Source organism: Calliphora vicina, chromosome 3, assembly GCF_958450345.1.
Source record: "Calliphora vicina chromosome 3, idCalVici1.1, whole genome shotgun sequence".
NCBI lineage: Eukaryota > Metazoa > Arthropoda > Insecta > Diptera > Calliphoridae > Calliphora > Calliphora vicina.
This window is the reverse complement of record NC_088782.1, coordinates 33,636,715-33,652,646: the sequence shown is the minus strand read 5'-3', so window position 1 is coordinate 33,652,646 and position 15,932 is coordinate 33,636,715.

The following is a 15,932-nucleotide window of genomic DNA, read 5'->3' as shown; positions in this document are numbered from 1 at the left end:
TCAACTATGAGGCTCCAGTGTAGTCACCATCGCTGAGTGCTACCCAGTGGATAAAAATGAAGAGCTATCAAAATGCCTCTTTAGAAATGAGATCGGAAAAAAATCTTAAAAACGAACCTCTCTAACTTTAATATATTGCAGTTGGATTCTTCCCAAAAACATGTCATGAATGAACTATGAACATTTGCGGTATGGATAACGAAATCTTGTTTAATAGGACAAATATTATCTATGCGGCACCTTTGTGATCACCATTGCTGAGTGTTACCCAATGGAGAAGACAAACGATCACTTACTAGTTACTTATGGGATGTTATAGAAGGAACCACTCTAACTTCAACATATCGGAGTTTGATTCTTCCCTGGCACATGGCATGAAAGATTTTCTCATTTGTGAAAATAGCATAAATAGGCTATGCATGATCCGTCCAATAGCACATGACGGAATTTTTGAACAGTGGAGACACAGTGAACACCAAGGTTTCGGGATGCTGCATGTATATCTTTCATGGAGATCGCCTATTGCAGATACCTATTGCAACTCAAAATTCATTTTTCGGGTTTCTGTGCTTTAACTATGCACAATTGGTATACAGTGCACTCGCGGTAACGTGAACTAATTAAATCCAAGGCAGTTCATGTTTGTGAAATTGTTCACGTTAGCGATTGTCGAATTTCATGGAAAAAATATAAAATTTACACGCTTGAACGTTCATTTTCATTATTAAAATATGAAACTAAAATGATTGATTAAAATGCATTACAAAACAAAACGAGATCACGAGAAAATATACATTGAAATAAAATTACATATCAAATAAAATTACTCATTCGCTTCAATACAAAAAAAAAAAAAAATAATTTGGAGGATACAACACATTTTTTAAATAAGGGGATTCCCAAAACTTTAAAAATCGAATTTAATGTATGTATTTCAGTGTTTCAGTACGATTAAAAACAAATGCAGTGAAAAAAATTGTTCACGTTATAGAGCTTTCGGAGTTTGTTCACGTTACGGAGTAGTCAATGTAAACAAAAGCTTGTTCACGTTATACGGTGTTCACGTTACCGCGAGTGCACTGTATATGTTTTTCGATATCTGAAAAATTTAAATTTTGAGTTGTGTCACTTTTGAACTGTATGGCGTGAAGAACATCATTCACTTATTTGATCGCTTAGCCAACCCAGCTTCACTAAATCCTAAAGATATATTTGTTGCAGTGGCACAACTGAAAACATAAACGAATTCGCTAGAATATGGTACAGGATACCAATGTTTTCCACCTAGCTAGGGTGTAAAAAAGCTCGTAACTTTATCAAGGTGTATCGATTTAGCTAAATCGGTATGACTTTACTTAGTTTTTAGCAAATAACTATTGTATTAATATACAATTAATAATACCTGATGGTTGTTAACTTTATATAACCTTTAACCAAATGAGGAAAATTCTCAAATTCAATTTTAATTTTTGAGAAAAAAAATTTAAAAATTTTGACTAAAATTAACTTAATTCTTTAATGTGGTAATAACTAGAAGAAGCCTTATTGTCAAAAATCTAAGTGATGATTATTCGCAAATTATAAAAAAGTCATATAGTTTTATTAATAAACTTTGGCTATAAAAATGTGAAGAAATATGTTAAATTTCTAGCTAAAATTCTCTGACTTTTTTTATTATCAAAATTTTCGAACTTGAGAGTTTTTAAAAATAAACTTTAAAATGTGTCCTTACTTAAAAAGTGTCTATACTTAAAGAAGTGCCTCTCAGAAATCTAATAGTTTCCCTCTCAAGTTCCTAAAAGATTTCCTAAACATTTTCATATTTCATTAACATTACAAAACTCTTACAAAAACTTAACTTCACTTCATTTCCAGTCTCTAACTTAGTCGTGTATTTTAAGTGTCATTACCAGAATTGGCGACAAACTCATCATCACTGATGATCGTTAAGTGACAGGTACTCAAAACTAAACCGGCAACCGGTCATAGAAACAAAAACATACGACAAAAATTAAATAAAATTTGTTTTAAGTAGTTTTTAAATGAAACCGCCTTCCGAGTTTTGACACGACCAAACAATACCGCAACAACAAAAAATATATATAGGAACAAAACCACTTGATCGAGAACAGACACTAATACAAAACATCTCAAATTGTTCACAGTCATTGTCTTGTGTAGAGACATAAAATTTGTAATGGAAATCGTTTCATAAATAAATGTTGTCGCCTGCCGCATGTCCTTAGAGAAAATGAACGTTAGAAAACAAATTGAGTTTGTTTGTTGCCAATGGGTGGTGCTGAGACAAAACCTCCTTAGTCTAGTCATTCATGCTGTTGCTGTTAGTTACTACAAATGTATCGATTTGTATCGTTATCTAGTACAAGAACTCCTTGTAACAAATTTAATGCTGCTACTGCAGGTTGTCACCCATCACACCATATCATGTCATAGTGATGCAATTACATGGCTACTGCCTGCACCTGATGCTTCCAAAATTTTTACAAGATTTTTCATGTAGTTTTCATAACTTGTGGCCTTTTTGTCAAGGGTGTAACCTAGACATGTATTAAATTAAAATTAATCTTATTTATGTGTTGTTTTTTTTAGAGCACAAACTAATAAACCTTATTAATGGCAGACTAATATTTTGTTTTTTTTTTATAATTTGTTCAGCCCAAGTTCAAGGTTATAAAAACAATTTAATTATAGTTTTTCTGGCTTTTGTATGCTGTACGATTTTCACGCAGGCGTTTAGCGTTACAAATTTTTGGCAGACGTTCATATTTTTTCGTTTGTTTTTATGCCCTACACTAATTTATATAGGTGGAAAAGGGTGTAATACATTTGTGCTGATGTCTGTAACTTGTAAATACAGAGAGTGACAATGCAATGGACACTTTTTTCAAAACTATATTCCAGAATTTATGTTTTCAAATATCAGTTTAAAATGTTTTCTATTAAAATTCGTCTATTCTGGGGGTTTTTATAATGTAGAGCAGTGGTCGGCACTCATAGCCACCAGGGGAAAAGCATGATCGGGGAAAATAACACGAATGTCAACGAAGTTTATAAAACGTATCAAAAGTATCCGATTACAACAGACCAAGAAACGATACAACATTTTTTTATAAACCGTAGCCCATGTTCTCTTTATGTCGACCACTGATTTAGTGTTGAATAATGGTCGTTGAAGTCTGTCAATAACTTTTGTCCTTTATTTTGTTTACAGTACGACTATTTAACGCCGCCATGCCTGGTAAATGGTGGTGGCTTCTTGCTAATGGTGTGGAAAAATTGTCGGCCATTCATGTTGCAAAATTTATTTATGGAAATTTTGTTTTTGCATTTTTGCTTTTTCAACACTGAACACGTTTCCATGTTTGTTTTGTCTGCTGTAGAGATTATAGAAAATTACAAAATATTACGCTTCATGAGCATGAGAAGTGTTGCCTTAAATTGAATGGAAGTCATGTGGAATGTATGAAATTGCAGCAATCAGATTTGGAATTTTCATTCGTTAATGCGTTTCTTTATATACCCTTCACCTTCGTGAGAAGGGTATATATAAGTTTGCCATTCCGTTTGTAATTTCTACATTTTTCATTTCCGACCCTATAAAGTATATATATTCTGGATCCTTATAGATAGCGGAGTCGATTAAGCTATGTCCGTCTGTCTGTCTGTCCGTTGAAATCAATTTTCCGAAGCCCCCAAATAACTTACATACACGATTCGTACATCAATATCTTCCGGAGTTCTTCCGGCTCGGTTGCTATTTAAAATCGAGAAAATCGGTCCACAAATGGCTGAGATATAAGGAAAAAATCAGGACAACCTCGATTTTTTATCTATTTTTGACCTATATCTGGATTACTATGTCATTAATATATACAATATGGATATCTAATAATCTAATAATTTCAAAGACCTTTGCAACGACGCACAGTGGCGCCATTTGAGTTTTTTCGTTGCAAAAATCATAACTGATTGATCAGCCTATGAAATCAATGTTTGAAAATGGTTCTACGCCTTTCAGGTACATACTTATGGGTTAGCAAAGTTGAAATTTGTGGAAAAATCAATTTTATGGGAAGTAAATTAAACAATTTTTTTTAAAATTTTTTATATTTCTTTTTAAAGGCTTTTATGATTTATAATTATTTCAGAAAAGATTAAAAAAAAATTTTTTTTGAAACAAAAATTTTGGTTGGTTTTTCACGGTCTTTTTTCAAAATTTTACCTCTAGTAAAAAGTGGGGCAAGAACGGGCAGCGGGAAATGTTTGCATTAGGTAAAGGAATAATCAAAGAACTTATTTTGAAAATATGGCAAATATAGAAATTGTTATTTTTTTTTATTTTCCTTCAAAGTTGAGAAATATTGAAAAAATAGATAGTTGGTAAATATCGATTTACCTGGACAAATACAAAGCAAACAGTACAATTTTAGTTTATTCTTTTCTTAATAAATATATCTTTCAAAGGAATAAAAAACAAGTAAGAGTGCTATATTCGGCTGTGCCGAATCTTATATACCCTTCACCAAATTATACTTCAAAATTTTAAATATTTTTATGTAAAAAAAATTTAATTTTTTTTCCAGTTTTTTTTTCATTTTTTGGAAAAAAAAATTTTTCGATTGTGATAAATTTTTTTTTTTTTAAATTTTAAAATTTTTTTTCTTTAAATTTTAAAATTTTTTTTGTGAAAAAAAAAATTCGGGTTTCCGATTTTGACCCATTGTAGGTCCATCTTACTATGGTCTTATATAGGTCGTTGCAAATGTCTTTGAAATATCTATCATTAGATATCCATATTATCTATATTAATGTCTTAATAATCCAGATATAGGTCAAAAATAGGTAAAAAATCGAGGTTGTCTTGGTTTTTTCCTCATATCTCAGCCATTGTGGACCGATTTTGCTGATTTTAAATAGCAAAATTCTCGAAAGCATGTCTGACAGAATTATTAAAGATTTAGATCCCGAAGATATCTGGGGTCTTCAGAAAATTGTTTTCAACAGACAGACGGACATGGCTTAATCGACTCCGCTATCTATAAGGATCCAGAATATATATACTTTATTGGGTCTGAAATGAAAAATGTAGAAATTACAAACGGAATGACAAACTTAAACATACCCTTCTCACGAAGGTGAAGGGTATAATAATGACGATCAGTTACATAGTTTTCGATATATTGTATCTGAAAGCGGACCAAATTACCTAAAAATTTTCTGTTTTTTTGAAAACTGAAAATCGGTCAACTTTGAAGGACTATATCTTCTGAATCAAAAATCTGATTCAGAGTAGCATTTTTGAAATCGTTGGACAATTTACTGTAAAAGAAATTTATTCAATATTTTTTAGGGGGCACATGAAATTTTGATTTTTGCAACCTCACATTTTTCTACGGGCACCACAGTGCGACGTTGGACCTACAATGGGTCATAATCGGGAAAAAATTATTTTTAAACCCGAATTTTTTTTTACCAAAAATTTTTTTCGCTAAATAAAAAAAAAAACAAAAAATTTTTAAAATTAAAAAAAAAAAATTTAATTTAAAAAAAAAAAATTTCCAGAAAATGGAAAAAAACAACTTTGGAAAAAAAATAAATTTTGTTTACCTAAAAGTATTTAAAATTTTTATTTTGAAGTATAATTTGGTGAAGGGTATATAAGATTCGGCACAGCCGAATATAGCAATCTTACTTGTCACACTAGCCGAACTTTCAAATAGTTGGAGCAGACCTTTAAGGTAATTGAATACGCCAAACTGTGGTAGCGAACAAATATATCCCTAAGTTATATTGGGGCTTTGGAAAGCTTTTTTCCGCTAAGCTGATTCAGATTTAGTATTAAAATGCCGTAAACTTTCTGAAAATTAAGCATATAGCTAAATTCTTGGAATACAGTAAAAAAAATTAACAACATTTTGACTGATTTTAAATTATTTCACCCTAAAATGAGCGTAAACATTATTTTAAATAACCAGTATCCCAAAAATATCTCAACTACTAACTACATATTTCACCACCTTGAACACAAAAATTTCCTACATCTGGAATTTACAAAAAAAATTTCCTATGAATAACAAAATTAGCATTAAATACACAATATCATATTTATCATATAACACAGAAAATAACACCATATGGCTTTTTCGATATGTCAAAAAAACTTAACAAATCAAACACAATAATTAAATTTGTATAGAATAATTTCGCAAAAATCTTTAAATATTTTAAAATGTTTACCAAAATTCATTGTGCCCAGTATGTATTGTATGTTTTTCTTTTTTTTTTTTTTGATACAAATTTGTTCAATTACTCGACAAATTATCACTAAATTATCAACGCTTTTGTAATGAGATGAGACAGATAAAAATATGTACATTGCTGTTATTATCAATTTGTTGCTGTTAATCAAAATATTTTGATCTGTTTATTGTGAAATTTCCATTGCAAATGCGTCAAAAAAATAAGAATGTTAGATATTTTGAGCAAAATATGTATGTGAGTACAATTATAAATTTATTTAAGTTTAAAAATATATTTATTTGTGCTAGACATAATAAAACAAGAGGATGAACATTGTAGACGTTTATTAAATGTAATGAAAATGGTATGCTACAGCAAGTAGTATTGCTTATAAAGTTTAAAATATTGTATGTATAATAAAAAATATTCATACAATTGATATATGAAGATATAGAAAATTCTACTTTGATTTCAAACGATTTGCCATTAAATTATTTCCGACCTCTCACAAATATTGTTTGCCTTTCACAATTTTTCCACCGAATAGGAATTTAGTGTTCATAAATGTCTAAAATATTGGAAACCATAGAAAATTCAACACAAATAAGTTTTATCTAAGCAGAAATTCATTTGCGAAATTACATTTTTCATTTGCTGCCCCACAAAGTATATACATATATTCTGGATTGTTATAGATAGCGAAATCGATATAGCCATGTTCGTCAGTATGTTGAAATCAATTTTCTAACTTTCCAACAATAACTTACATACATGATTCAAAATCGAGAAAATCGGCCCACAAATTGCTGAGGTATAAGAAAAAAACAGGACAACCTCGATTTTTTTACCTATTTTTGACCTATATCTGGATTACTAAGTCATTAATATAGACAATATGGATTTCTAATGATAAATATTTCAAATATATAACGCCATAGTAAGTGGACCTACAATGGGTCAAAATCGGGTCAATTATTTTTTAACCCGAATTTTTGTTTAACTAAACAAATTTTTTGTCATAAAATTCACTAATAAAATAAATTTTTAAATGAAAATTAACCCAGATAGCGCCGGATTTTTTTTTTTTTTTTTGGAAAAATCAAATTTTTATTTCGGAACGTAACTCCCTAATATACAATTAAAACACGAGAAACTTCTTTTATCAACTGACGCTTTAGGTTCAGAGCTTCACAACATGTAATAAACAATGAAAATTTAAAAAAATTTGCTTTTAAATATGTACACGTACAAACCCGGTTTTCCCGGTTTTTTCCCGTCCTTTTGAAAGGACGGTTGTGCTAGTGGGTTAAGAAATTTTTTTTTTTAAATTTTGTTTATCTAAAAATATTTAAAATTTTTACTTTTGAAGTATAATTTGGTGAAGGGTATATACGATTCTTTGGTGAAGAGTATTTCATGTCAAGTGAATCAACTTTTGAAATCGATGTCTTCCGATCGGCTTGATGCGCAAAGGTTAGCCCTATTGGATAGTAATTTAGACACAATTTTTCAAGATCGGTCAAGAACTCTCTGAGTTAGAGGTGGTAAAAATTTTACATTTTGGCCAAACGGTGTTTTTTTTCTCATTCATGTAGCAAAATGTGTCCCAAATAGTTTAGAAAGCTATTTCTTAAATGTTTCAAAAGAAAGCTTACGTTTTTTTCTTTAAGATTTTTTTTGTCGCTAAGTGGGATGCGGGTAGGATATCTATCAAAATAAATGTTTTGTAAAAATTTTTGAATTTTTTTTTCCAAAAACTGAAACTTTTTGGATTTTTTTTCAAAATGGTCTATTTTTCAATATTTTTTTTTTGCTCAAAAGAAAGCTTATGTCAATTTCTTAAAAAAGGGTCCATTTAAAAAAAAAGTCAACAAAGTTTTAAATTTTGCCAAAAAAGTCAAAAATTTTATTTTTCGAGTTACAAAACATTTATTATGCTAGATATACAACTCGATATGCTAGATATCCAAGCGACCAAAAGGGTCTTCAAGGATCTTCAAGGCCTAAGCTTTCTTTTGAGAAAAAGTTTTTGATTTTGGAAAAAAAAATCAAATTTTTCCCGATAGGAAGACATCGATTTCAAAGGTTGGTTCACTTGACATGAAATACAACAATAAGGAAAAACTTAATTTCAAAGCAAATAGCTTGCAAAACTTGATCTGATCATTTATAACAATTACACTCTGCTACAAAATGACACTTTTTGTCAGAACTTGAAAAACCACCTAATAGAGGTTGTAGGCCTAGATGAGGACATACTAAAACCGTTTTCAAAGATTTGGAAACACCCTCAAAATTTTGAGTTATTTTGAAAAAACTGGTTTATTTTTAGACCGATTTAAAAGTTTTAAACAATTATGGATAGACAAAGAATTAGTCTTTCATAAATTGTATGCATAAAATCTATATTCTAAGAAACTGTGTAAGTTTTTATAAACAGTTTCGCTATCTCTTTTATTTCTTTTGTAATTTTTCAAATTCAACAATAGTTATTTTAATTTTTTTATATGAAACCCTGTCTTTTTTTGCACAGTATTTTAAAGACAATTTTATGTAGACAAAAACAAGACATTATTTGTTAAAATCGGTTTATTCTTGCAAAAGTTATAAAACTTTTTCGAAAAAAGTTCGACAAAATTTACCTTGTAAATTAAAAATTGTAAAATATTTTTTTTTCTTTAGGGGAGAAAATACTAAAAAAAGGTCTTATTGAAAAGTTGAATAACTTTTACAATTTTCATCCGATTTGAATAATTAAAACGATGGTTTATTAAGAACTAAATTTCCTTTATACATTGGTATACAATTTTTAAGCTTCCATATCAAAATAAACAATGAAAAGCGACTAAAATCAAAAAAGTTGATAAATTTTGTTTTTCTTTTAGATATTCTTAACAAAAACAATACTTATACAGTTAGTGTCATTAATATTCGGTTTTATTCATTCCACATATTGAAATAAGGTTTCTTAAGCCGTATTTGGTTTTTTTTGCGTAATTATTAAAAATGCAATTAAGTATTAGAAAATGCAAAATTTTATTTAAAAACGATAACAGTTCAAATAAAAAATGAATTTAATTCCTGTAACATAAAATATTAATCGTCATTAATATTCGGTTTTACTGACTATAAATAAATAAATAACTAATTTTAAAAACTATAATACTTAAGTTTAGTACCGTGTGGGATAACCATTTTGTTTGATAACTTCGCTTAGACGATTTGACATGTTTTTGACCATGCTACCTGTATAAGCCACAGAGATGCGGTCAAATTCTTCTTGAAGCTTAGATTTTAGCTCGGTTATAGATGTTATTTTGTGTTTTCGGATGCGCCGGTCTAACTCATCCCACAAATTCTCAATCGGATTGAGGTCTGGGGACTGAGCAGGTGGTTGAAGAACCTTGGAACAATTATAAAGGAGCCATTCTTGAATTAAACGCGACTTGTGTTCTGGGTCGTTATCTTGATAACATTTTAACGAGTCCAAAATACCCAGCTTATCAGCATTTTGTTTTAAATTTTGGCACAGAATATTTAAGTATGACTCCATATTCATGATTCCATCAATGAATACCAATTTTCTAACACCCGTAGCTCCCATACAACCCCACACCATAACGTGACCATTTCCATGTTTTACAGCTGGTTTCAAATTTTGAGGTTGTAGCTCTTCGTTTGGTGTTCGCCATACCATTACGTACCCATTGGATCCAAATACATTGTATTTGCTTTCATCTGCAAAAAGAACATAATCCCACTAAGATTTCGGTTTATTAAGGTACTCCCTTGCGAAACTCAAACGAGCTTTTCGGTTACGTAAATTAACCAATGGCTTACGCCGTGCTACCCGACCATTAAAATCTTTTGCCTTTATAGTTCTTCGGATGGTAGATGTTGACACTTCTTTCCCAAACTCATTTAAGACATCTGTGGCAATTTTTGGTGCACTTAAGCGCGGATTCGCTTTAATTTTTCTAACAATCGAATTCTCTTCGCGATCGGTTAGTTTTTTGGCTTGCCTGTCTGCTTTAGTAAGTGCATTCTACCTTCATTTTTGTACCTTCGGACTATGTCTCCAACTGTATTCTTCTTCATATTAAGCATTTCCGAAATTGTTTTGTAACTTTTACCCGTTTTGAAGTGAAAAATTACAACTTCTATCTTTTCGGGAGTATTTTTTCCTTTGCGTCCCATTTTCGCCTCTGGCAACAAACTATATTTTTTTACCACAAAATATAAAAATTATTATTAACTTTTGTTAAGTTGTATTAATATTTTGCAAAAAATTTACTTAACTGACCGGTTTTTGACAATTTTTTCAGAAATAACGGAAAAAACCGAATAATAATGACACGCAATAAATTGGGTTTACATACTTTCATCAATATATCAAGGTCGGAGGGTAACCACCAAACCATTTATGTAAATTTTTTTGAACACTTGCTCTGTTAGATTTTTTTGACATTTTTCTTTTTCCGATAATTATATCTTTATCGATAATACCAGCATATTTATATAGTTAAAGTAATAAACCGAATATTAATGACACTAACTGTAACTTACAAGTGTATCAAAAAATGCACGTCATTTTAAAGCGTAATCATATTTCTTTCCAAACCCGTTAAAAAACATAAAGTCAGACAAAAACATACTGAGTTACAGATCGATAAGTTGACGAACATCACTGAAAACTGTTTTTTCAGAATAACTTCTGAAATTGTTTCTGAATGTGTTTCTGAAATTTTTTGACATAATTTGTAATGCACTCAGCAAGCCCTATAACCCACGCTAGGTCGTTTTCCAAGTTTTTTACCATCGTAGCACCGTGTTATTAATTTTGTTACAAATAATCCCGCAAACTAAGCTTACCTCCTTCTTTTGTAGGGAAGTAGGTATTCAAAATTTCGTATTAAATACATATTTGTACTCGTGACAGGAGTATAATTTTTGTAAAGTACCTACCTACAATAATTGAATAATACATTCATACATATGTATCTACAAGTTACTCGTACAAACAAATACAAAATACGAGAGTACAAACATTTAAATAATACTCATATTTACATACTACATACATACATACATTCATACGTTATATTAACGATTATTGTTATTTTCATTATTATTGTGTTGTTATTGTTGTTGTTTAATCATTGATTCATTCATTCATTATGCTAATGCATTTTAACACCTTTGAATAAAACGACAACTCATCGAATAAATACGACAACAAGTACAACAAAAAGCATTCATTTATTTATTTATTTAATTTTAAACAAATAATAAAAAAAACGACGTAAATAGTCTGATGTTAATGTGTTTTGTTAGTGTTGTTGTTGCTGTTGCTATTATTATTAGTAGTAGTTTAGTTTATTATGACAAATTTAATTTTTTTTTGCTGTTTTTTTTTTAAGTTAAAGAAAATATACCCCGATATTCTCGTATAATTTTAAAGTTAAAGAGAGAGGGTTTGAATTGAAGACGAAGTGTATTTAACACCTTTTCTTATTACACTAGATGGTTGGTGTACACTAGATGACAAGTATTACGAGTCCTACTACTGATTATAATGATGACGCACGGACGGACCGATAGACGGACTGACTGGTTAAGTGAGTGGATCAGTTGCTGCAGCAAGCATGTAAGTGAAAATGTGTGGATGGCTTTTTTGTTTATGGTTTGGTTGGATGAAAATTTTACTATGAATTTGAAGGGGGCCTTAAATTGTTTATGCATGAATTCCACTACTGTTTGGTAACAATAAGATGAAAAAAAATGAAAATATTAAAACATCGGCTATAGTATGAGGTGTTATTAAGACAGATATTTAATACAACATATTGTTTAATAAACTGTGTTTTTAAAGCCCAATAGAACTTATGAAAGGGTTAACTGTTAAAAGAACTGTCATACTGCGCTCACTTTTCGACATTAATAATCAGTATACTCTGTCAAATCATCATGATTATAATGAAAAAAACAATGGAAATAAATCTGTAACTTCTAAATGAATAGCCCGATTTTAATAAAATTTCCAATGGCTATAGAGGAGGTTGATAAGTTTTAGTTTTGAATTTGGGCTTATAACACCAACTTATAACACCGATTTGAAAGATTTATATATATATGGAATCTACTAGACGAGATCTACAAAAAACATCGCTTTAGCCATATATTATATCTTATAGTTTACGAGTTATTCGCATTTGAAAACTAAAATTTTATTTTATTTACCCACCTTGGTCAGGTTTTTTGCTAATAACGGATCCAATTCTATCCCAATTTTCTTGAAATATAATTTTTTGAATTAACAAGACATGTATTAATAACAATAAGAAAGAATTGTTTAAAAACCTCTACTGAGTCAAGTTGTGTGCATTCAAACTTAAAAAACTTTTCGCCATTTTTTTTACATGCATTAATTTTAAATTATACAGAAAATAAGAAAAAGATAAATTGTGTATTTATATTTCTCTGAAAGACAACACTTCGGGAAATATTATAAAAGCAAAATAATATCAAAATTCGATTTATTGCGTGGTCCAGAGCCTTCCGAAGTAGACCTATTTTTTATATAAATTTCAATGAAACTGTCCAAAAAGATTCAAATTTATCGATTCATAATCGGTCGCAGTAATTGGCTCTTTCCGTGCAGAACGTGAAACATTTTGCGCAAATATCTTGTCTTACACCCGTACAAGATCCAGCTATTGCAGGAATTAAAGACACGAGACCATCATATGCGTCATTCTTTCGCCGATTGGATTCTAGAGTAGTTGGAAACTGACGCGATGTTTTATCACAAAATTGTATTTAGCGAATTTTTGACTTAACGGGTTTGTTAATACACAAAATTGCCGCATATTCATCCACAATGGACCCTACACAGATCCAGTTTACACGCTTATATAACCTTCAAAAATTAAACCGGATCTCGTGTTATGGTCAATGGAGATCTTTACAGTACCAATATCAATTTTTTGTTTGAAAATATGGATGTCATTGACGAGATGTGGTTTCAACATGACGGTGATATCAACCATCGATTTATTGAAATCAAAAGTTGGCGATAACTTGAAATGGACCTGGCAACTGCTCTCCAAGGTCATGCGATTTGACACTTCTCGATTATTTTCGTTGGGGTCACGTGAAGTCACTGATTTATGCTGATAAACCACCAACAATTAACGGCTTGGAAGCGTCAACATATGGCCAGCAATGCTCGAAAAATTGGCCAAAACCTGGACGTCCAGAATCCGTTTCATCAAGAACAGTTTTTTTTTGAACACATGATATTGAACTAGAAATTATCCATCAACAAGGAACATCTCGAAAAGGATATCTGTTCTCAATTATAGGCTATTGTATTGTTAAAAAATCGTACAAAATACAGAGTGAACCATGAGGGGTTTGTCGAGATAATAAACATTTCGAAATTCGCAGAATTGAAATCGTTCCGACAGCTAAATTCTTAAAGGTCTACAATACTTCTTGTTTCAGAAATATGCGATTATGTATGGCATTACTTCATGAAAATTGTTGTCAAACTCAACAAGAGCTACTAAAGCAGTAATTTCAAAATGTTTGCGAGGATTCATCCTAAGGAGCGATTCATCCAAAAGGAGCGAAATTGGGTACCATACGAAGAGAGACCTTGGTAGACGATTTTGCATGTTCGAAATGATGCTTCAACGTTATAAATCATTACTTGCGATGAAAAATGGATCCATTACGATAACCCGAATCGTAAGAGATCGCAACCAGCCGAATCGAACCCAAGGCCAAATATCCATCACGCTAAAGTAATGCTCCGTACTTGGTGGGACCAAAAGACCATCACAGAGAACTTGTACCAAACGCAACTGATTCGTTTGACATGAAGCCGTAATATTCCAACATGACAATTTTCGGCCACATGTTGCAATACCTGTTAAAAAACTATTTTGAAAGAAGTGTTTTAGATGTTTAGCCTCACCCGCCTTATATTCCGGACCTTGTCCCGTCCGACTAATATTTGTTTCGATTGCTCCAGAACACTCTCTCTTCAGAACAGATATTGGCTTGATTCATTCTTGGCCTCAAAAGATGATCAGTTCTTTTGGCGCCGAATCGTTGCCAGAGAAAAGGGAAAATGTCGCCACAACAAAACGCATTTTTATACGAAGTTTCACATACCGACCAGAAATTCTATTGAATTCCAAACTATGTAAATAACAAGTAATAGAGCTATATTCGGCTGTGCCGAATCTTATATATTTTTAAATATTTTTTGGTAAACAAAATTTTTTTTCCAAAAGTTGTTTTTTTCATTTAACATTTGTTTTTATATATTTTAAATTTAATTTTTTTTTTGTTTTTTAAATTTTTTTTTAATATTAAGCAAAAAAAAAACTGTTGGTGAAAAAAAGTTCTGGTTGAAAAATATTTTTTTTAATGACTTAGTAATCCATATATAGGTCAAAAATCGAGGTTGTCCTGTTTTTTTCCTTATATCTCAGCCATTTGTGAACCGATTTTCTCGATTTAAAATAGCGAGCCGGAAGAATTCCGGAGATATTGATATATGAATCGTGTATCAAAGTTATTTGGGGACTTCGGAAAGTCGATTTCAACAGACGGACAGACGGACATGGCTTAATCGACTCCGCTATCTATAAGGATCCAGAATATACATATATACTTTATAGGGTCGGAAAATTATATTGTGGAAATTACAAACGGAATGAAAAACTTATATATGTATACCCATCTCACGAAGGTGAAGGGTATAAAAACACGCTTTAAAATTTTTATAAAACGAAACGAGAAACGGCCCTAATATTGTGTTGGACTGTTATGTACGATCACACGAACATTTAATGATCACATGAACAAGTAATGATATTTTGAAATATGTAATGTTCCCGTAGTCGTAAGATTAAAATTTTGCAGAAATTCAGACAATTATTTAAATAGTAAATAATGGTTTAAAGTAGTAAACTCTTGGTAAGGCTAACATAAAGCATGATCTTCTTAGTCTACTGATCTCAACCAATATGTGAAATTGTTGATATATGGAAAGGTAATTGGAGGGAAAGGAGGGATTTATTTTCACAAAAAAAACTAAGAAATACTCTTCAAAAGAGTTGACTCTTTCAACAACCTGTTTATGTAAATAGTAGATAGTACACTCGTAATAGACAATAAGTGAAGAGAAAGACAGAACGTATCTATACCAATACCACCAGTAAACACTACAAAGTAATTCGTGAGGCGTAAATTAATTCAATTCAATTGAAACGTTGATAAAATTCCAAGAAATTTACTTTTTTTTGTTGTTTGTTCATTATTGTTTTCACATTCACTTACAGTCGGCCAGAAGCAGCAGCATAAATAATTTAAACGCCAGTGGAAAAAATAAAGAATTTTGAACTGTTAATATTAACTGCGGACCAACAACAACAACACCAACAGCAGTAGCAGCAATAGCAATAACAAATACAACAAACAAAATGTAATGAAATGACAATGGATGGATAATGAATGCAATGCAATGTAATGGCTATGGAATGAAATGGAATCGTTTGGCATGACACGATGGCTGGCTGGGTGGATGGATGAATGACTGAGCTGGCTGGATGGCTGAAAGTAACGTGTCGCTACGGTGTATTAGTAACTCATTATAC